This window comes from Puma concolor, chromosome B2 (genome assembly GCF_028749965.1).
Source record: "Puma concolor isolate L17-30 chromosome B2, mPumCon1.1.hap2, whole genome shotgun sequence".
Lineage (NCBI taxonomy): Eukaryota > Metazoa > Chordata > Mammalia > Carnivora > Felidae > Puma > Puma concolor.
Window position 1 is genome coordinate 152,532,438 of NC_141671.1, and position 20,750 is coordinate 152,553,187.

The 20,750-nt window shown below is 57.4% G+C and overlaps 1 protein-coding gene and 1 long non-coding RNA gene across 2 annotated transcripts in view; one reads left to right on the plus strand and one right to left on the minus strand.

The window, feature by feature from the left end:
* FRMD1 (FERM domain containing 1) overlaps positions 1-3,042 on the minus strand; it is a 34,007-nt gene extending 30,965 nt beyond the window's left edge. The window contains 1 exon segment of the mRNA XM_086708418.1: positions 2,847-3,042. The gene's annotated coding sequence lies outside the window, so the exon portion shown is untranslated.
* Positions 3,043-3,797: 755 nt separating this feature from the next.
* LOC147581378 (uncharacterized) lies at positions 3,798-12,993 on the plus strand. Its single transcript, XR_015251735.1, has 3 exons — positions 3,798-4,380; positions 5,816-5,992; positions 9,375-12,993. It is a non-coding gene; the product is annotated as an uncharacterized LOC147581378 (long non-coding RNA).
* The last annotated feature ends 7,757 nt before the right edge of the window (positions 12,994-20,750 follow it).

The window sequence follows — 20,750 nt, forward strand, 5'->3', positions numbered from 1 at the left end:
GAAGCCACCTGAAAGCCTGGACTCGGGTCCAGAGACGACGCACACGCATCCTCTTTCTCCAGGAACTCAAAGGAAGAGCGGTGTCAGCGAGCCCTCAGAGCTCAGAGAGGGCAGTCTGTGAAGGTGCATGTGGGAGCTGGTGGGGAGGGCCTGGGAGAGTATGGGGAGCACCTCTCACTGGGGGTCACCCGGCCCGAGCCCGGGGCACAGTCACGGGGAGGAGGGAAAGTGCTGGAGCTGGGCCGCTGCAGGGGGCAGGCCGGCCTTGGGGCCCTGGGCTGCGGCCAGGAGGGGTGAGCCGCCTTCAAGGCCCCTAGACCGTGTTGAGCAATGCCTGACAGAGCTTCCGCAGCCTGGGAAGGAAACTCTATAATACGTCCCCTCGGTCAGGTGACAGAGCGGCGGTGGGCGTGGGTGCCGCTTAGGTCCGGCCCGGGGCCCAGATTCTGCCGAGGGGGGTGCCTGCTGTCGGGTCACACCCTCTGCCGGAGGGCGGGCACCGGGACTTTGCATCCAGACTCCCTCACAAAAGCACACTTGAGTGCCACCCTGGGGGCACTTAAGTCCCCCATAGCAGTGACCCTCCCGTGCCCAGGGTGGGTGGGGGAGGGGAACAGCCCCCAAGAGTGGGGTTCCTCCCACAGGTAGGACCCCCGAAGGGTCTCAGGTACTATTTGGTTTGTACCTATGTGTGGACCAGACTATTTGTTTCTAATGTTTCTTAATGTTTATTTTATTTATTTTGAGAGAGAGAGAGAGAGAGAGCAAGGCAGGGGCAGGGACAGAGGGAGAGTGTGTGGGCAGGGTAGGGGCAGGGAGGGAGAGAGAGAGAATCCCAAGCAGGCTCTGCCCCATCAGCACAGAGCCAGACGCGGGTGTGTGTGGCTGTCTTCAGAGCGTGACCCAGGCTCCTCCGGCAGGTGCCCAGGGCCCAGCCGCTCAGCAGACACGCGACAGGCCACATGGGGCACCGTCCTTGGCGCACGGGCCCTGCCACGGCCCCGCCTCCCCTGTGCACACACCTGTGCGTCCTGCCAGCAGCCTGACTCACGCACGTGGCAGATGCTCCACGGATACGTGTGCCAAGATCTCGTTTCAGGGTCAATAGTGCCTCCCTCACCGCCCCCCCAGCCTCTTCCGGGGGCCCCACGTCAGTCCCAGCCACGAAGGCAGGTGAGGGAGACCCACAAGAGTGGCGCGCGTCCCCAGGTGGCCCCGCGCCGCACAGCAGGCACAGGGCGGGCAGGGCCCGCTCCTGGAAGCAGACAGTCGGCCTCCTTCCCGCGGGTGAGGCGTGGGCACACCTCCCGCGGTTACCGTTGGGGTCGTGCTCGCCTGGCCCCAAGAGCAGGATCTGGCGCCCTGGGTACCGTGGACGGAACTCAGGGAACGACCCCCTTGGGGACCACTGGGCTTCTCGTCAACATTGTAGCCGAGCCCAGGAGTGGGGGCCGTGTCCTGGGGGCCAGCCCTCACCCAACCCCTCCGCCCACGGTGCCTCCAGAGCTCCCAGAAGAGGGGGGCTCCCCCAGGGGGGGTGCCGGCCAGGTGCCATCAGCAGGACGGTGAGAGCCCCGGGTCCCGCAGGCAGCTGGAGGAGCACAGGCTGGAATTAAGGAGCCGACACCCCTACGGCACCGGGCCGGTGCCGGCAGAGTCGGCCGTGCTCACTAGAACGTCGGTGCTGTGGTCGTGATGGCTACACACACCAGCCTCCCGGCCAGGGCGCCCCGCACCCGCACGTGCAGGCCGCAGTGTGCGGACGCAGGCTCGCGGGGCTGGGGGAGGTGCAGGGGGAAGGCTGGAAGGGCCACTGGCAGCCCAGGCCCGCCTTGCCGCCCGGGTCACCTGCCCCTGGGCTGGGTGCCCACGGTCACAGCCCACGTTCTACAAGATGCGGCAACAGCTGAGGCCAGGTGGCCACAGCACCTTTGTGGTGACAACCACACTAATCAGCAGGTGTCAGGTGTCGTCTGACGTGCTCCAGGCCTGCGGTCCCGCCCAAGGAGAGCGGAAAGCAAACTTCCCATCAAGCTCAGAGGGTGCAGTCTGAGCCTTAGGCTGCGCTTGGAACAGAACTGAAGCAAGTGATTCCGGGCCGGAAAGCTCTTTGGGGCGCCACCTTCTGAAGAATCCTGAGCCCCCGAAGCAAACGTGACACCCCCACGAGCCACTCGCTAAACAGAGGCAGCACCTGTACCGCGGCACACAAATCCGTGCTGTACGAGCACCCCCACCCGGCTCCTGAGCCCCCCTGCGCCCTCTGAAACCTCCGCCGGAATTAAGTCACGGAGCCCTCCCGTCTCCCCTCCACCGTTCGCAGGAGCACCAGCCACATCAGGTTGCAAAGGGAAACTTCTGAGGGCGGGAAGACCCGGGTCCCCCGCCAGCCGCCTCCGTCTGTTCAGGCACCTTTGGGCCCAGCTCTCTTCAAACAAGCCCGGAAAACCCAAATACAGGCCACGCGGGGGTCGAGCGCGCGGCGCGGAGACTAAAGAGGCCGCGCAGCCCGGGTGTCCCTGCACCTGCCTCGGGGCCCACGAGGCAAGGGCGGACGGTGGGGAGGGTAGGAGGCGGGGGGGGGGGGGGGGGGAGAGGGTCGGGGGGAGAGGCAGGGTAGGGGACGAAGGCGCCGCAGAGCTGGGACCCCGACCCCACCTCTAAGTCAGAAGCCACCGAAGGGACGACCGTGGGCCCGCGGGAGGGTCCCGAGTCCTCAGCTTGACTTCGGGGCGCGAACTCCGAGCGACGGCGGCGGCGAGGTGACAGTCCGCGGCCGGGTGCCCGTGGGCACCGTGGGCTCGGCCGTGGGCGGGGTCACGGGGGGCGGGGACGGACGCGCTCACCTGCGGGGGTCGCGGTCTCAGTCCGGGTTGGGCTCATGGTTCCGGGCCGGGGTCTGGGATTGGGCGGGGGTCGGGGTGCGGGTCTGGGTTAGGGTCGGGGTCCGGGTCTGGGTCGGGGTCCGGGTCGGGGTCTGGTTCCGACTCCGGGTAGGTGTCCGGGTCCGCGTCGGGATCAGGGTCGGGGTCGGGGTCCAGGTCGGGATCCGGGTGCAGCGGCGTGAACGCGGCCGCCGCTTTTCGCGGTCTGAATGGAGCCAGCCCCGCGGGCGGCGGTTGGGGGCGAGCGGAGGCGGCGCGTCCTGGCTGCGGTGGGCGGGGGCTTCCGTCCCTCCCGCCCCTGCACGCGTCCTCTCCCCTCCCCTCCCTGACCCGCCCCGCCCCTGCACGCGTCCTCTCGCCTTCCCTCCCCGGCCCGCCCTGCCCCGCCCTCCCCGACCCTGCAGGCGTCCTCTCGCCTTCCCTCCCTGACCCGCCCCGTCCCCCACTTCCGACCCCGCTCTATCCCTCTCCCGTCCCCTCCCCATCCCTCCGGGGTCCCACCCCACCCTTCCCGGCCCCTCTCAGCCCCTACCTCTCCAGGCCCGCCCCTCGGTTCTCCCCTACCGGCCCCGCCCCTCCTCTCCCTGGCCCCTCCTCTCCTTGACCCGCCTCTCTTCGCCCCCTTGACCCTGTCCTCTCACTACACTGCCCTGCCCCCGCCTCGGCCCCTCCCATCCCGGCCCCGCCCCATCCTCTCCCCATCCCTCCGGGATCCCACCCCGCCCTTCCCGGCCCCGGCCTGCCCCCTTCCCCCGCCTTCTTCTCCCCTCCCGGCCCGGCCCCTCCCCTCCCTGGCCCGCTTCTCTTCGCCCCCCTCGACCCCGCCCCCTCGCTACCCTGCCCTGCCCCCCGCCTCGGCCCCGCCCTCTTCCCCCTCCCCTCCCCTTTCCGCTCCGCCCCTCCCAAGCCATCCCGGCCCCGCCTCTAACTCTCCCCTCCTCTTTAGGCCTCTCCCCGCCGCGCTCCGCCCCCATCCTATCCCCTCCTGGTCCTCTTCCACTCCTCCACTCCTCCCCGCCCTACTTTACCCGGGCCCCTACCTCCCCTCCCCTCCTATTCCCGCTCCGCCCCGCCCCGGCCCCCGCATGGTCCCCACTGCAAACTAGAGGGGAGGGCGCGGCTCTCGGCTTCTGGAGTTGTGCGCCCCAGGGTTGTGCGCCCGGGGGTCGCAGCAGACCGAAGTGGTACCGACCCAGGGTCGCGTTGTTCAGTGAGCGCTCCATCCCGGGTTGCAGTCACGGATTGCCCCTTCCCAGGGCTGCAGTTTCGGGGGCTTGCAGCACCACCGGGGGTCGTCCCGGGCGCGGAGGGTAGAGCGCGGCCTCGGAGAAACCCCTCGAGCCGGCGCACTCCCGCCGCTGGGCGCGAGCTGAACCCCACTTGCCAGGGCTCCGAGTCCGCCACTCCCGGGACTCACGGCCTGGACAGCAGGCGCTGCGCAGACAGCGGGGCCCCCCAGAGGGACAGTCTGCGCGGGAGGGGCGGGCCAAGCCCGGTGAGTTATGCGGGGTGCTGGGCACAGGCCCCACTGCCGTGGGCACGAAAATTGCAGTCGTGGGGCCCCGAGGATGGCTGGCCCCGAGGAAGCGAGGAAGCGCTGAGATTGTTCTCGGAGACAAAGGCAGACCCGGGCCGTGGGAGGGGCTGGAGTGAGGTCGGGAAGGTTGAAGGTCACCATGGATCAACACCTGAGGCTGACCTGGGGCCTCTCTGGCCTGGTGACTTTCCCGCAGAAACCTTTAGGAGTCAGGGCTGATGGGCCCAAACCTTGGAACAGCAAGAACACACACACACACACACACACACACGCACGCACGCACACACCCAGGCTCCAGGCTCCAGCCTCCCCTCTTTCTCCTTATTCCCACCTGCCCCCACACCTGTCCCTTCCCAGCTTGTTTTTCTCCAGACGGGCGTCATCCTCTAGTACTCCAGGGGGGTTGTTCGATGTGCTATGACCCCCCCTATCCACCCCGCCCCGTCAGAGTGTAAGCCCCTCCACTGCTGGGATTCTTGTCTTCTGTTTACTGCTGAAATCCCACCACCCAGAATAGTGTGGGTGTGGGTGCTCATGAGTAAGTTCACATGTCAGAGCCACACTCAAAAGTAGCAACTCAGGCAAAGCCTTTTCCAACTCCAGTGAGTCACCCTCCTCTGGACACTGAACATCGGCTCAAACCTCCATTATTCGTTTGCAGCGTGAATTCTGTGTCTCCCCCCATTCACCCACGAGAGCCTAACAGTTGCACACCAGCTGTCTTTAACGATGCCCGCCATCCAGAATGTTCGCCGTTACATAGCATTCTGCAGTGCAGAAACCAGCCCTCCCATCTCACAGAGGAGGACACTGAGGCAGAGAGGATCCAATCGCCCGGGGAAGGTGGCATGGTTAAACAAGCAGAGGGCAGTCCTCCCTGTCCCGTCGTGTCCTGCGGTCTGCATTTGCTGTTTGCTGTTGACAGTCAACAATTGTACCATAGAACTGTTACACCTCTCAAAACCATCCATCAAGTCACGTGATCAGCCCAGAGTGAAAATTGGCAGAGGAGGTATCCAGTCTCTGGTGACTCAGCACATGGATTCTGGAGCCTGACTTTTGAGGCTTTGTCACCTTCTTGCTGTGTGACCGTCGGTGTCCTGACCACTCACTGCCTTTGTTTCTCTATCTGTAAAATGGGATTAATAACAGTATCTCCTTATAGGGGTGTCTGAGGACTCATTGAGCAAATATTTATAAGACATTCATTCAGAAAGTGCTTGACACAGCAAGGGCTATGCCAGCTTTAGCCTTTCGACTTTTTTCTACACGGCAAGACAGTATGTAGGTACAATTGAACAATGTCAAACAGGTGCAAATCACCAGGCACCTCAGTCTACAGAAAGGAGCTCCTGTCGGTCTTGACTTACCTCCCCTTTCGATTCCCTTTTAGCTACAAGGGTGACCAAGCAAGGATCCATTTAAGTGAAGACGGTCCGTGCCACCCGTGAGCTCCCTCGAGAAGCACAAATGGCTTGCAAAGGCCTTGGTGCTGGGGAGGTTATCACAGACCAGCGCGTTCCAGAAACTTCAAGAAAGGCTGTGGTCCGGGTGTCATGATGCCTGGAGGGTATGTGTTGTCCAGTCGTGGGTGGTGTGTGTATGTGTGGTTTTGTGTGGTTGTGTGTGCGCGTGTGTGTGTTTGTGGTTGTGTGTGTGTTGCTGTGTGTGTGGGGGGGCGTGTGTGTGCGGGGGGGTGTGTGGTTGTCTGTGTGGTTGTCTTTGTGGTTGTCTGTGTGTGTGTGTGTGGTTGTGTGTGTGGGTGTGTGAGTGGCTGTGTGTGTGTGGTTGTGTGTGGGTGTGGTTTTCTGTGTGTGTGGTTGTGTGGGTGTGGTTGTCTGTGGGTGGTTGTGTGTCTGGTTGTGTATGGCTGTGTGTGCATGTGGTTGTGTGTGTGGTTGTATGTGGGTGTGTGTGCAGTTGTGTGTGTGTGGTTGTGTGTGTGTGTGGTTGTGTGCATGTGGTTATGTGTGTGTGGTTGTGTGTGGCTGTGTGTCTGTGTGCGTGTGTGCGTGTGGTTGTGTGTGTGTGGTTGTGTTGTGTGGTTGTGTGTGTGTGGTTGTGTGTGTGTGGATGTGTGTGTGGTTGTGTAGTTGTGTGTGTGGTTGTGCGTGTGTGGTTATGTGTGTGCGGGTGTGTGTGAGGTTGTGTGTGTGTGTGCGCAGATGTGTGTGGTTGTGTGTCTGTGTGTATGGTTGTGTGTGTGTGTGGTTATGTGTGTGTGGTTGTGTTGTGTGATTGTGTGTGTGTGTGTGGTTGTGTGTCTGTGGTTGTGTGTGTGCGTGTGGTTTTGTGTGTGTGGTTGTGTGTGTGTGTGTGGTTGTGTGTGCATGTGTGTGTGCATGTGTGGTTATGTGTGGTTGTGTGTGTGTATGCAGGTATGTGTGTGTGGTTGTGTGTGTGCATGTGTGTGTGGTTTTGTGTGTGTGTCGTGTGTGCGGTTGTGTGTGTGCATGTGGTTATGTGTGTGTGGTTGTGTGTGTGCATGTGTGTGTGGTTATGTGTGTGTGGTTGTGTGTGGTTTTGTGTGTGTGTGGTTGTGTATGTGCGTGTGTATGTGCATGTGTGTGTGCATGTGTGTGGTTATGTGTGTGTGTGCGGGCGTGTGTGCGGGCGTGTGTGTGTGGTCGTGTGTGTGGTTGTGTGTGTGTGGTTGTGTGTGTGGGTGTTTGTGTGTGTGGTTGTGTGTGCTTGTGTGAGTGTGGTTGAATTGTGTGTGTGTGGATGTGTGTGGGTGTGTGTACGGTTGTGTGTGTGCAGTTGTATTGTGTGTGTGTGGTTGTGTGTGTGTGTGCAGGCGTGTGTGTGTGGTTGTGTGCGTGTGTGTGGGTGTGGGTGGTTGTGTGTATGTGGTTTTGTTGTGTGACTGTGGGTGTGGGTTTGGGTGTGTGTGTGTGGTTGTGTGTCTGTGTGTGTGGTTGTGTGTGTGCGTGTGGTTATGTGTGTGCGGTTGTGTGTGTGCATGTGTGTGTGCATGTGTGTGGGTGTGTGTGGGTGTGGTTGTGTGTGTGTGTGGTTGTGTGTGTGTGGTTGTGTGCGTGTGTGCAGGGGTGTGTGTGGTTGTGTGTCTCTGTGTGTGTGGTTGTGTGTGTGCGTGTGGTTATGTGTATGTGGTTGTGTTGTGTGATTGTGGGTGTGGGTTTGGGTGTGGGTGGTTGTGTGTCTGTATGTGTGTGTGGTTGTGTGTGGTTGTGTGTGCGTGTGTGTGGTTGTGTGTGTGTGGGTGTGTGTGCAGTGTGTGTATGGGTGTGTGTGGTTGTGTATGTGCGTGTGTGTGTGGTTGTGTGTGTGCATGTGTGTGGTTGTGTGTGTGTGTGCGGGTGTGTGTGGTTGTGTGTGTGCAGGTGTGTGTGCGTGTGTATGCGTGTGTGTGTGCGTGTGTGTGGTTGTGTGTGTGCAGGTGTGTGTGGTTTTGTGTGTGTCATTGTGTGTGTGGTTGTATGTGGGTGTGTGTGTTTGGTTGTGTGTGTGCATGTGGTTATGTGTGGTTGTGTGTGTGTGCATGTGTTTATGTGTGGTTGTGTGTGTGTGTGCATGTGTGTGTGGTTATGTGCATGTGGTTGTGTGTGCGTACGCCTGTGTGTGTGTGGTGCATGTGCGTGCGTGTGTGCGTGTTGTGTGTGTGTGGGCGTGTGTGTGTGGTTGTGTGTGTGTGTGCGGGTGTGTGTGGGTGTGTGTGTGCGGGTGTGTGTGTGCGGGTGTGTGCACGCGCGCATGTGTGTGGTTGTTGATCAGCCTGTAGGAGAGTGTTGCCCACGTCCGGTTCCCCATCCTCCCTGACTGGAGTCCCCAGCTCGCCATCTCGGCCGCTGCCATCTTACCATTCATGCTGATGCCCAGGAGGCCCTGATCTCGCCGTTTCCTGCGTCCTGTCCCCGGTAGAGGTGGGGCTGCAGGCGATCAGTCCTCCAGGTGTCCGGCCAAGCAGTGGCGGGTGGCGGTGGCAGTGGCGGTCACACCGTGTTCTCCAGGAAGACGAGGTGACGCCCTTTCACGGCACCTGTGAATGGGACCTTGTTGAGAAACAGGGTCTTTGCCGATGTGTCAGGTGAAGAGGAGGTCATGCTCGGGTTGGGCGGGCCCCAGTCAGTATGACTGGTGTCCTTACACGGGGAGAGGAGACACGGAGACAGACGGGGAGGAGAAGGTCATGTGACAGTGGAGGCAGAGAGCGGGGTGGCCCGTCTACAGGGCAGGCCAAGGGTCACCGATGCCAGCAGAGCTCCGACAAAGCGAGAAAGGACCCTCCTCCAGAGGCTTCGGCGGGAGTAGGGCCCTGCCAACATCTGATGTCAGCCTGCGGGTCACGAGGACGGTGAGAGAAGAGATTTTCTTGCTGGGCTCCTTTGTTCCGGGGGCCCCAGGAGGCTCGCGTGGGCACCATCTGGGGTGTGGCCCCGGCACCCTGGCTGAGGGGGCCGCAGATGCGGGCAGGAGCAGGATTTGGGGGCGTGAAGGCCTCGGGCCTCAGCTGCCGACAGCTCCCGGCTTCCTGGGGTTTTTGCAAAGCGAGGCAAAGGAGGAGCCAGGTCCCCCGTCTTCTGGGTTTATTGTGTCGGAGGTGGACCCAGGTAACATGCGGTTAGGGCTTAGGGCGACGAGGAGGAGGTAGGCACGGTCTCGAGCCACCCCATGGACAGCTTCCTGGCCTTTAAATGATCGTCCCGGGAGCCCCTCGGCCTTTCGTGTTGAAGGCATCTGTGCGGCCAGGTGCCCTCTGCCGGTTTCCCGGGGCCGCTGGAAGGAAGGGCCACGCGCCGCATGGTTTAAAACCGCAAGAATTTATTCTCCCACAGTCCTGGAGGCCGAAAGTCCACCATCAGGGTGGGGGGACAAGGCCACGTTCCCTCCGGAGGAGGGTCCTGCCGGCCGCTCCCCGCCGGGGCCTTGCAACGGTGCTGGGCGTCCCTGGGCTTGTAGACGCCCCACTCTGATCTCTTCTGTCCTCACAGGGCCGTGTTCTCTGTGCATCCCTCTTTTCCCCCTCTTACAAGGACACCAGTCGGATTGGGCCAGGGCCCACCTGCTGCGGCGCGACCTCATCGTCACTAATTATATCTGCCACCACCCTCTTTCCAACTAACGGCACGTGCGGAGGTCCTGGGGGTTTGGACGTGAACAAGGCTCTATTCGGAGAAGGGACACTATTGGACCCCTAACCTACGCCCGAGGCAACCGCCATCCCTCCTCTAATTCTGCTTCCCGTGACCACGGACTGTCCTGGCCAGGACAAGAGCACCGGGGAACGCGAGGAGAGCTGCCTCCCCAGGGTTTTGGCTTCGTCTCTCTTTTCAGGCCCAAAGTGGGAGTTGGCGACCGTAGGACCAGGAACTGGGTGCGGTGGTTTCTTCTAGAAGAATTGGCGGTATTTTCTAGGAACAGAGCTAGCCTCTGGCCCCGCTGAGCCGGGAGATGATCTGGGAGAGCTCCTTCCTGCCTGGGAGGCGCCTCCAGGCCGCCCGCTGCGCTGGTGACGGGGGATCTCGCTCGGCCGGCCGCTCGGAAAGGTAGTGACAGTATTGGTGCCATCAGACGGCAGCACGGGCTGCCACGTCACCTTGGGTTGGGTTCCGTTCTCTTTTACCTTCTCCTTGTCTCCACCGCTGGTCTGGCGGTTATCACTGCTTGTGAATCAGTCTGTCCCCTGTCGCCCCTTCGCTTCCGTTCTCCCATCTGCCTCGGCACGGACAGGGCCCGGGGTGGGGGGGGGTGTGTGTGTGTGAATCAGTGAGCTCACTGTGTGCAGACGGCCCAGATGCTCTCAGGTAAGTACAATGAATCACCGAGATCGTCTTGGTCCGTCTCTTAATTCTTGGCCGTGATTGGACGGCTGAGTTTATCAGTGACTTCGCGGCAGAACAGAAATCGTTATACTTCGCAGAACAGGAGGCGCCAGCAGAAGAGAGGACAGAATGATCTGGAGGAGGATTTCGAGCACCTCCCACTCACATGCCACGTCAGACTGGGGATTCGTGACCCCAATCACATTGTCTCCCGAGCGCCCACTGTTTGCTCCCTGTGGCCCAGCAAAAGGGGCACACATGCCCCGAGCCCAGAGCGCACCCCCTCACGGGGAGAGCCGGCAGGAAATAAACTGCCACGTGCACTTTGGGTTATGCCGGTGCGAGGCAAACTGCAGACTCCCAGACGGAAGGGAACTGGGGGAACATACTTGGGTTTGCTGTGGAAAGTGGAATTTTCCCTCGGACTGTAAACGAATTCGCCGCCTTAGTTAATGCACGCGAATCCTGCAGGCTGTTCTGTTAGAGGACCTGGAACCCCGCCGGCCCTGACCCACCCGCATCCGCCCCAGGAAAGGCGGGGCTCACTGCCCCTGGTGCCGCAGTGCCAGGGCGAAAGGGAGGAACGGAGGCCACCGGGGCCGCGGGGACAGCTGGGGGCAGACGGGTGCGGGCGGAGCTCGGGGCCAACTTCAGGATGCATTATTGTGAAGATACTCGTGACGCATCCCAGAACTCAGTGAGAGGCAGCTCACGAGGCAGGAGATCCCGGACCTCACTGAGGACACCGATCGCACGACCTGTGCAAAGCTGCACTGTCTCACTCACTGTTAAGTGTGTGTGCTCAGTACTGAACTAGCACAGTGTTCCCAATCAAATTAGTGCCACGGCAAACGGAAACACGAACTCAAAATCATATCCGCACCTCCACGTTCACTGCAGCATCATTTACGATAACCGAGGTGTGGGAACAGCCTCGGTGTCCACTGATGGGTGAGTGGATAAAGAAGTGGGGTGTGTGTGTGCGTGTGTGCGTGTGTGCGTGTGTGCATGTGCGTACAATGGGATGTCACTCAGCCATAAAAAAGAAAAAAATCTTGCCATCTGCAACAACATGGATGGACCCCGAGGGCGTTACGCTAAGGGAAGTAAGTCAGATGGGAGAAGAGACCACGTGATCTCACTTACATGTGGAGTCTGAAAGAGACAAACCAAAACAAAACCAAGAGACACAGACACAGGGAGCAGGTCGGTGATTGCCAGGTGGGGGTGAGGGGTGGGACAGACGGGTGATGGGGCGAAGGAGGGCGAGAGGTACAGACTTCCAGCTATAGAATAAATAAGTCAGGAGGCTAGGATGTACGGTCGTGACGACTCCAGTTAGGAACGCCGGGCGGATAGAAGTTGCTGGGGGCCGAAGTCTTGAAAGTCCCGCCTCAGGAGACAAAAACGAACAGTGTGGAGACGGACGGTGACTAGCCTTTGTGGTCCTCAGTGCACAGATATCGATTCCTTATGTTATACATCAATTCTACCGCGATAACAGCAATAAAATTAATGTCATCGAGAAATTATGCAGAAACCAGATTTTGCTGCACACGGTGCCCTGAAAAGTCACCGAGGGAGTAGGAAATGATTTTACGAAAAAGCAAACACCTACTTTTACAAAAGAATGTGTTATTAATGTTAAAGATGGTAAAGTCTCTTGACATTTGACGCCAAGTTTGCCAACGAAGAGGATCCCAAAAAAAGAAAAACAGAAACTCATTGTAACTGCTCACTGTCTATTTGGCCCATCTTTAAAACACAAGAAAATTTCAAAGTCAGTGTCTTTTCTAGGTTAGAGGTAACAGTCATTTTGAAAGAAAGTTCTAAAACACTGAAAGAATCGTACGGGGTTTGCAGTTTAACAGATGACTTCTGGAGTCTGAATCAGAAGAATCGGACATCTTGACTCCAGGCAACACTGTCCACGTTGAGTCCTCTGTGCGCATCGTAAGGAGGCTCCCCGTATGAAAGTCTAAAAACCTGCGGGTAGTTTTCTAAAATCGAACATGACTCCCATCGAAGCACTGTGACGTATTTGTCAGCAGTGATTTATTGGGCACGTTTCTAAATAATTTTGAATTCCTCAGGACATGTACAACTACGCCAGTGTCATTCGTGGAAGCTGAGGCTTCTCAAAATTTATTTAAAACCACTTAGTGGGGCGCCTGGGCGGCTCTGTCCGTTAAGCATCCGACGTCGGCGTCGGTCACGATCTCACGGTTCTTGAGATCGAGCCCCGCGTTGGGCTCTGCGCTGACAGCGTGAAGCCTGCTTGGGATGCTTTGTCTCCCTCTGTCTCTGCCCCTTTCTCTCTCCTCAAAAATAATGAATAAATCAATCAATACATACACCTCTTGTTATCTATACTATCACAAAAAAGACCATCAAATCAAATGACCTGTTGTAGAATAGAATGTTCCTGAAGCAAGTAAGTAACGGCAATCATTTAAAGAATTTTGTCTCAACGAAAGGACATATTTTTTTTAATGTTTTTATTTATTTTTGACAGAAAGAGAGAGAGAGAGACAGAGCATGAGTGGGGGAGGGGCAGAGAGAGAAGGAGACAAAGAATTTGAAGCAGGCTCCAGGCTCCAAGCTGTCAGCACAGAGCCCGATGTGGGGCTTGAACTCATGGACTGAGAGATCATGACCTGAGCCGCAGTTGGACGTGCAACCGACTGAGCCACCCACCCAGGCGCCCTGAAAGGACGTATTTTTATAAGAGAGTATTATTTATATCCTAGTGACTTAAACTTTCCAACTAGTGTGATTAAAAATGCAAATTTTCGGGGCGCCTGGGTGGCGCAGTCGGTTAAGCGTCCGACTTCAGCCAGGTCATGATCTCGCGGTCCATGAGTTCGAGCCCCGCGTCGGGCTCTGGGCTGATGGCTCGGAGCCTGGAGCCTGTTTCCGATTCTGTGTCTCCCTCTCTCTCTGCCCCTCCCCCGTTCATGCTCTGTCTCTCTCTGTCCCAAAAATAAATAAACGTTGAAAAAATAAATAAATAAAAAAATAAAAATGCAAATTTTCTATTATTTCGTGTACAATAATTGAGTTTGCACTTTCTTTATACAGAATGACCTTGTGTTTCAGTAGTTACTGAGAATAGAATATTACTATAAACGAGGTTTATTTCAGGAAGGCGTGGTGTCTCCCCCAATCGGATGGGAAGCCACCACAGGTGGGGCCACGCGATGGCCGTGTGAGGCCCGTGGCCTGAGCGGTGAAAGAACTCACAGAGGCAGAATAGAAGAGACAGGAGGCCACTGGATACGCTGCAAGGGAGCAGTGGGCAGGGACAGCAGGGGGGAGGCTGTGTGGCAGGAGGCGGGATTGGTGCTGTGCCCGCAGAGTTGAGGGGGAGGGGAGGAGGTGGGAACACACGGGATTTTCCTCTTTTGGTGCCCGAGTCCAGGCGTAAGTGGCCCCTGTCGGCTAGGCTTCTGGCTGTCTTGAGGGGGGTGGCCCGGCAGACCTGCGTGCACCCGGCCTGGCCACCTTGCTCAGGTCCCCCTTGTTCAGGTCGGCTGCCTAAAAGCCGCTTCTACGGAAGGGTTTGCCTTCTTGAACTTCACACAGAGGTTGAGGTTAGTTGCTACCAAAACAGACAACATTATTATTATTTTTTAAATTTTTTAAAATGTATTTATTTTTGAGAGAAAGAGCACGAGTGAGTGAGGGGCGGCGAGAGAGGGAGAGGCCGGAGCCTGAAGCAGGGCTGGAGCTCACCCAACGCGGGGCTTGAACTCACGAACCGCAAGATGGTGACCTGAGCCGAAGTCCGGCTGAGGTCTCAGGTAGCCGGCTGAGCCCCCCAGGTGCCCCCAAGATGGACAATATTATAATCTAAATCCGAAATACTAAAATAGATCTGCCAAGAATTTGAAATAATTATGTGAAATGTGTCTGAGAAAATATAAGGTATTATCGATGTGAAGTGAAAAGACGAAACCATAAAGGGAACCAAGTGGCAATATGATGTATGAAAAACGGTGAAGGAGCCTAAGCAAGCTGACACCCCTCCCCCCTACCCCTCCCTGGTGGGATGTGTGACACTCCTCAGGCTCCTGGCCACCAAGGACAAAGGGAAGGACAGAAAACAAATGATTACACTGATAGAGTCTCTGGTGTTTACAAACATCGTAGTGAAATTTCGAGGAAAGGGCGGTCCCATCGTGGCCTGGGGCCCAGGAACTCCCTGCGGTCCGGATGCCAGTGCTTTCCTAGAGGGAAAACCACCCTTAGCCCCACGAGAGCCAGGCCTCCAGGGATCTGTGTGGGGTGCTGGGGGTGTCCCCTACTCAGCAGCCGAGGGTCGTACAGTCCAACTCAGCTCTGACACCGTCTACCTGGAGACAGAGTCGACCGCACACGGTAAGGGCTCAGTCCCCCACACAGCACACACACGGCCCCCCTCCAGCTGTCACCTGTGTGGGAGACAAAGGCAAAAGAAATGGCAGCTAAAATTGAATTTCCTTATACCCTGCAGCCCACTGACAAGATACTTGAGACCCGCAGGGGAGAACGTTTCTCACTTCTTGTTTCTCCGGGAACTCCCTTTGTCTTCATGTTAGTGCTTTGCTAGAGGGAAGAACCACCTTAGCAAGTGTCTACTTTAGCAGATGAAAGTCCTTCTGGGGACCTCCCTAGTCTTTACCTCCCCCAGCTCCCAAGTACATAACCTGTCACTCCTCGGGACCCCAGTGCAGCCCTTCCTGCCCTCGGGTCCCGTCCCCGTGCGTGCTTTAATAAAACCGTCCTGTTGCACGGAAGACGTCTCAAGAGTCCTTTCTTGCCGTCGGCTCTGAACCCCAACTTTTCCACATCCACCTGTGCAGCAGACCAACAGACTATAAATTGGAGTTTCCCTCCCCCCCCCTCCTGGGTTTGATTAGTTTGCTAGAGGGCTCACAGAGCCCAGCAAACCAGTTGACTCTGGAAACTTCCTGGATCACCAGTATTTTTGGCAGGAGTACGACTCAGGAATGGCCAGATGGGAGAGACACACAAAGGGCAGGTGTGGGGAAAGAGCTCAGACCTTCCGTACCTGCCCCGGGTACATCGCTGTCCCCAAACCCCTCTGTTCACGGACCCGGGAGCTCTCCCAGCCCAAACTCTGGGGTGTTCATGGAGCCTTCCCTACACTGGCGTGACTGATGAAATCACTGGCCATTGGTGATTGAACCCAACCTCCAGTCCCCTCCCCTCCCCGGAGGTCAGCGGGTGGGACCGAGAGTTCCAACCCTTAATCCTGTGACTGTTCCCCTGGCAACCTGCCCCCTCCTTTAGGGGCTTTCCAAAAGTCACTGCGTGAGCACAACAAAAGATACTTGGTCACTCTCAGCACTTAGGAAATTCCAAGAGTTTCAAGAGCTTCAAGCCGGAAATGGAGACAAAGACCAAATGTGTCTATTTCTGTTTATTTATTAGTGGAAACGTACAAGACAGATTAATAGAGCCATTAATAGATGGAGACAACCCTCAGGAGTCTGCAGGAAAGAAGGAAGAAACAAAAAGTGTACAAGAGGGGCGCCTGGTGGCTCAGTCAGTTCAGCGTCCGACTTCGGCTCAGGTCATGATCTCACGGTTTGTGAGTTCAAGCCCCGCATCGGGCTCTGTGCTGACAGCTCGGAGCCTGGAGCTGCTTCGGATTCTATGTCTCCCTCTCTCTCTGCCCTTCCCCCCCCTCTCTCAAAAAAAATAAACATTAAAAAAATTTAAAACGTGTACAAAAAAAGTAAAGGGACACTACGGGTAAAACTGGACGAGCTGATTATAATAATCAATCAATACCCAAAAGAGCCTTAGGAACTAGAACCGGAGGAAGGAGAGCTGAGGGCAGAGCCAGAGGGCAGGAGGCATCGAGGGGTGCCCCTGGGGGAGCCCCGGGCAGACAAGGCGGCATTTCCGAAGGGACTCTGCTGCAGGGCACAGCCAGGTGCCCAGGGCGTGGGGCGCCAGGCGAGGGATCAGGCACAGGGTCCCGCAGGTCATTTCCACACCAGGCGGCCAGCCTCGGGCTCGTTTTCTCCACCCGAGGGGCCGGGGCCGGGTCGGCTTGGGGCCCTGGGTGTCTCCAGGTCTGGGAGCCTCCACAGCTGAGGGACCGGGGTGCGGCTCCAGTCCCAAGGGACTGGTGTCCTATCAGGGTGTGCACAGGGGACGACCACGTGAGGACTCAGGGGTGAGACCGCCGTCTACACACCAAGGAGAGAGGCCTCCGCAGAGACCAGCCTGCTCAGGCCTGGGTCTCAGGCCTCCAGCCTATTGTCTGAGCCACTGGTCTGTGGGGTTTGTCATGGTGGCCAGAGCCGACTGGCTGTGTCCTGAGGCGCTTGGCCACTGTAGAGAGTCACCAATGTGTCCACGCTGCTCAGACCCGTCCCCTCCTGTGAGAGAATTATTTACCCAAGGAAACACTTGAGGAGAAGCTTTAAGAAAGGACGTGCGCATGGATGTAAATTTAAGAAAAATAAAAAATAAAGTTAAATCAAAAAAAAAAAAAAAAAAAAAAGAAAGGACATGCGTGCCCCAGGGCTGGGTCACAGCAGCATCGTCCCGAGAGCAAGGCGTGGGGACAGTTCCCATTGGGGACCCAGGGATCACGGAGCTGTGGCGTCTGATGCGGCGGGATAGCTGTGGCCGCACGGACGGACCCGAGCACGTCACGGGGAGCGAGCAAGGTCAGACGGAGAGGGACAGCGCCGCGGTGCTGTCACCGTGGAATCTCAGAAATCAAACCGGACGGAGTCCCTCAGGCGCTGCAGCAGACACGTCTTCTCAAGACAGCGGCCGAATCCCACCCCGGAGCCGGCGGCCTGGTGGGGGTCCCTCCCCGTCCCTCCCCTTCCGGGCTCTTCGCCCGGGAGGCCATGCTGAGGGCACCAGGCCCCAGGGGACAAGGGAGGGGGCCGCGTTGGGCCTCCAGCCCCTCCGCCCCCGTGAGTCAGCCCCAGCGGAGACCGGGGAGGAGGGCACCCCCAGAACTGGAGAGACTCGGTGCCTTGCAGCCTCACCCTCCCTTCCGGGCCGCAGGAGATGAGCCAGAACAGGCGGGAAGCCCGCTCATCCAACAGCCTGTGGGGCTCAGAACACGTCCGCGTCCAGATCGAGCCCTCGCACGGGGTCTGGTGCCTGGCTCTCGGCTCTCCCTCTGCAGGCGGTAAACCTGGGCTCACACCGCCAGGACGTGTGAGACTGCGACCTTGCCGGACACTGTGCCTGCAACCGCGACACTGAGGTCGTGGCCACTCCGAGGGCCCCGTCCGTCCCCTACGGCACAAGTCAAAGGTCAGCTGTCGGGGCGGGGGTGGCCCGCGGGCAGCGGGTAAGTCAGAACTGGGCGGCTGTTGACGCCGCGTGGAAACACTGCGCTGGGGGTCCACGCACGTGACGTCAGAGAGGACAGCTTGTCTCATCACCCCGTGGCGTGGCCTGTGTGGGTTCCGCCTCGCGGTCCGGTCCCCTGCTCAGCCTTCCTCCTGTCTTACGGCATCGCGGGTGGGGGTGGGCTACAGCCAGGAGCCTGGCGTGACCGGCCTCTGCCTGGGCTGCGTGGCGAGCCTGTGAACGCCGGCCACAGGCACGCTGTCCTGTGTGCCAGCCTGTCCCGCGAGTGCTGTTTCCCGTGGGACTGGGGAAGGGAGGGCGGAGGTCATTCTGGACCACGTGCAGAAGCCACACTGTCCTCCAAAGGGCAGAGGTCACCTTATGAGTAAGCGTGTGGGGCCACAACCTTCCCGCTGTCCCTCCGCAACCAAGTGTAAATGGTCTTTAAACCACAGACTGTGATGAGTAACACAGAAAACACCCAACACGTAAGAGCGTCCGAGGGCAGAACATGAAACTGAGATGCATTTTGTTGTTGGCGTTGAACAGGGTCAACCGTCAGTTGGAACGAAGACAGACTGAGAGTCTGAGAGAGAATGACTGGAAATAAAATACAGATCGCGTTCGACAAAACAGCAGATCAACAAGGCAAAGTGTATTTTTGATGTAGGGTTAAAAATGTATGTTTTTAAAAAACTAACCCTTGGGGCGCCTGGGTGGGTCTGTCGGTTAAGCGACCGACTTCGTGACTCAGGTCACGATTTCGCGGTCCGTGAGTTCGAGCCGCATGTCGGGCTCTGTGCTGACAGCTCAGAGCCTGGAGCCTGTTTCGGATTCTGTGTCTCCCTCTCTCTCTGCCCCCCCCCCCTCCTCTGTCTCTCTCTGTCTCAAAAAATAAAAAAACGTTAAAAAAAAAATTTTAAAAACCAACTCTTCCTTTCGGAATTACGGGACTTTAATACAACTTGAATTATATCAGGTTGAAAACAACTATGTTCTAAATAGCCTGTTACACCAGCAAATTTTATTTTAGTTTTGTAAATTACCAAGACCCACCTAGCTGGGCGGTTTGTGGCGCCCTCTGGTGGCAGCCTATGGAACTACCTGAGGGTTTGTTTTTTCAACCTCTGTCTGGGGTCAAGGTCCATGTGCTGAGAGCGGTCATCCTTTCCTCCATAATTCATTCTTGGGCCATTTCCGGCTGGGCAGAAACATTCTCTTGGCCGTCCACAGCCCACATCCTCTCGCGCAGAATGGCTGAACCAAGAGGAAGGAAAATTGCTTTGAAAAGAAATGAGCTACCCCGAGTCGACATGCCGAGACTCCGCAGCCTTGCGACACCCGTGTCCCTTCGAGGTGTCCAGCGTCTCGGGGCTCATCCCAGCGCCCCTGATTCCTTTCCTACCTGCAAGGTGAGTATTCTGCTAGCTCCATTTTCCCGTTTCCATACTCACGTCGCTGTCACATCAGTTTCTGCTTTAAATTGCACCGCACGTCGAATAGGTATCTGTAGGTTAGCTTAGTGCTAAGACCGCATCTCCACATCCGTTTTAACGGGCTTCAACAGTCACCTCTAACTTTCTCAGGCCTGATGATTTGAGCACCACTCTACAGCCTTGCCATTTTGCAGGCGAGGCTCGGTGTCTGCCCAGGAATGTCCCCGTCCCCATCAGAAGCCCACCTGAGCACATCCAGGTGTGTGCTAGCTTGATCCACCCTGTGCAAAGTCAAGAAGATTGTTTCCCCGGTTCGAGTGGCCCCTCAGGTGCACCCACCCTGCTGGCTCTACTTGAGACGGCAGGATAAACGCCCCTCTGCGTGGGAGCCGGCTGTCTGTCGGGGCCGTTTCTCCCCAACAATGCTCAGTGTTCAGAAAGTCACAAGCGCCCTCCGAGGGAGCTCTTTGCTTTCTTTACCAAGCTTATCGCTGCGGCTGCACATTCCGGCTGATAGCTCTGCTTCTCGCTCCAGACGTTTTCTCCTAGTACTTCCTTTTTTTTGCAAAAGCTCAGTAATGTCCTCATGTCTGTGGACAGTTAGTTCACCCAGTAGCACAGGGTCCCGTGGTAGCCACCCGCTTCCACTTCCAAACCGCATCAACACCCTCTTTGCCTTCACTATCATCACCATCATCATTACCATCCTTACTGTCCCCATTCCCACCATCATCACCACCACCATCACCAACATCCCCACCATTTACCATCACTATCACCATCACCATTTTCAATATCACCATCATTATCATTGTCACCACCACCACCATCACCATCATCACCATCATCCCCACCATCCCCATCATCACCATCACCACCATCATCACCATCCCCATCATCACCACCACCACCACCACCATCACCACCATCACCAACATCACCACCATCACCATCACCACCACCACCACCACCATCACCACCACCACCACCACCATCTTCAGCATCATCCCCACCATCCCCACCATTTACCATAACCATCACTACCACCATCACCAACACCACCATCCCCATCATCACCATCACCATCATCACCACCATCCCCATCATCACCATCACCACCATCATCACCATCACCACCATCATCACCATCCCTATCATCACCACCATCCCCATCATCACCATCACCACCATCATCACCATCACCACCATCATCACCATCCCTATCATCACCACCACCACCACCATTACCACCATCACCACCATCACCATCACCATCATCACCACCATCACCACCATCCCCACCACCACCGCCACCACCATCTTCACCATCATCCCTACCATCCCCACCATTTACCATAACCATCACTATCACCATCACCAACACCACCATCATCATCATCATCATCACCACCATCACCACCATCCCCATCATCACCATCACCACCATCATCACCATCACCATCACCACCACCATTACCACCATCATCACCATCACCATCACCATCACCATCACCACCATCATCACCATCACCATCACCATCCCCATCACCATCATCACCATCATCACCATCACCACCATCATCACCATCCCCATCACCATCATCACCATCCCCATCATCACCACCATCACCATCACCATCATCACCACCACCACCATTACCACCATCATCACCATCTCCATCAACACCATCACCATCACCATCATCACCACCATCACTACCATCACCATCACCGTCCCCATCATCACCACCATCACCATCACCATCATCACCAC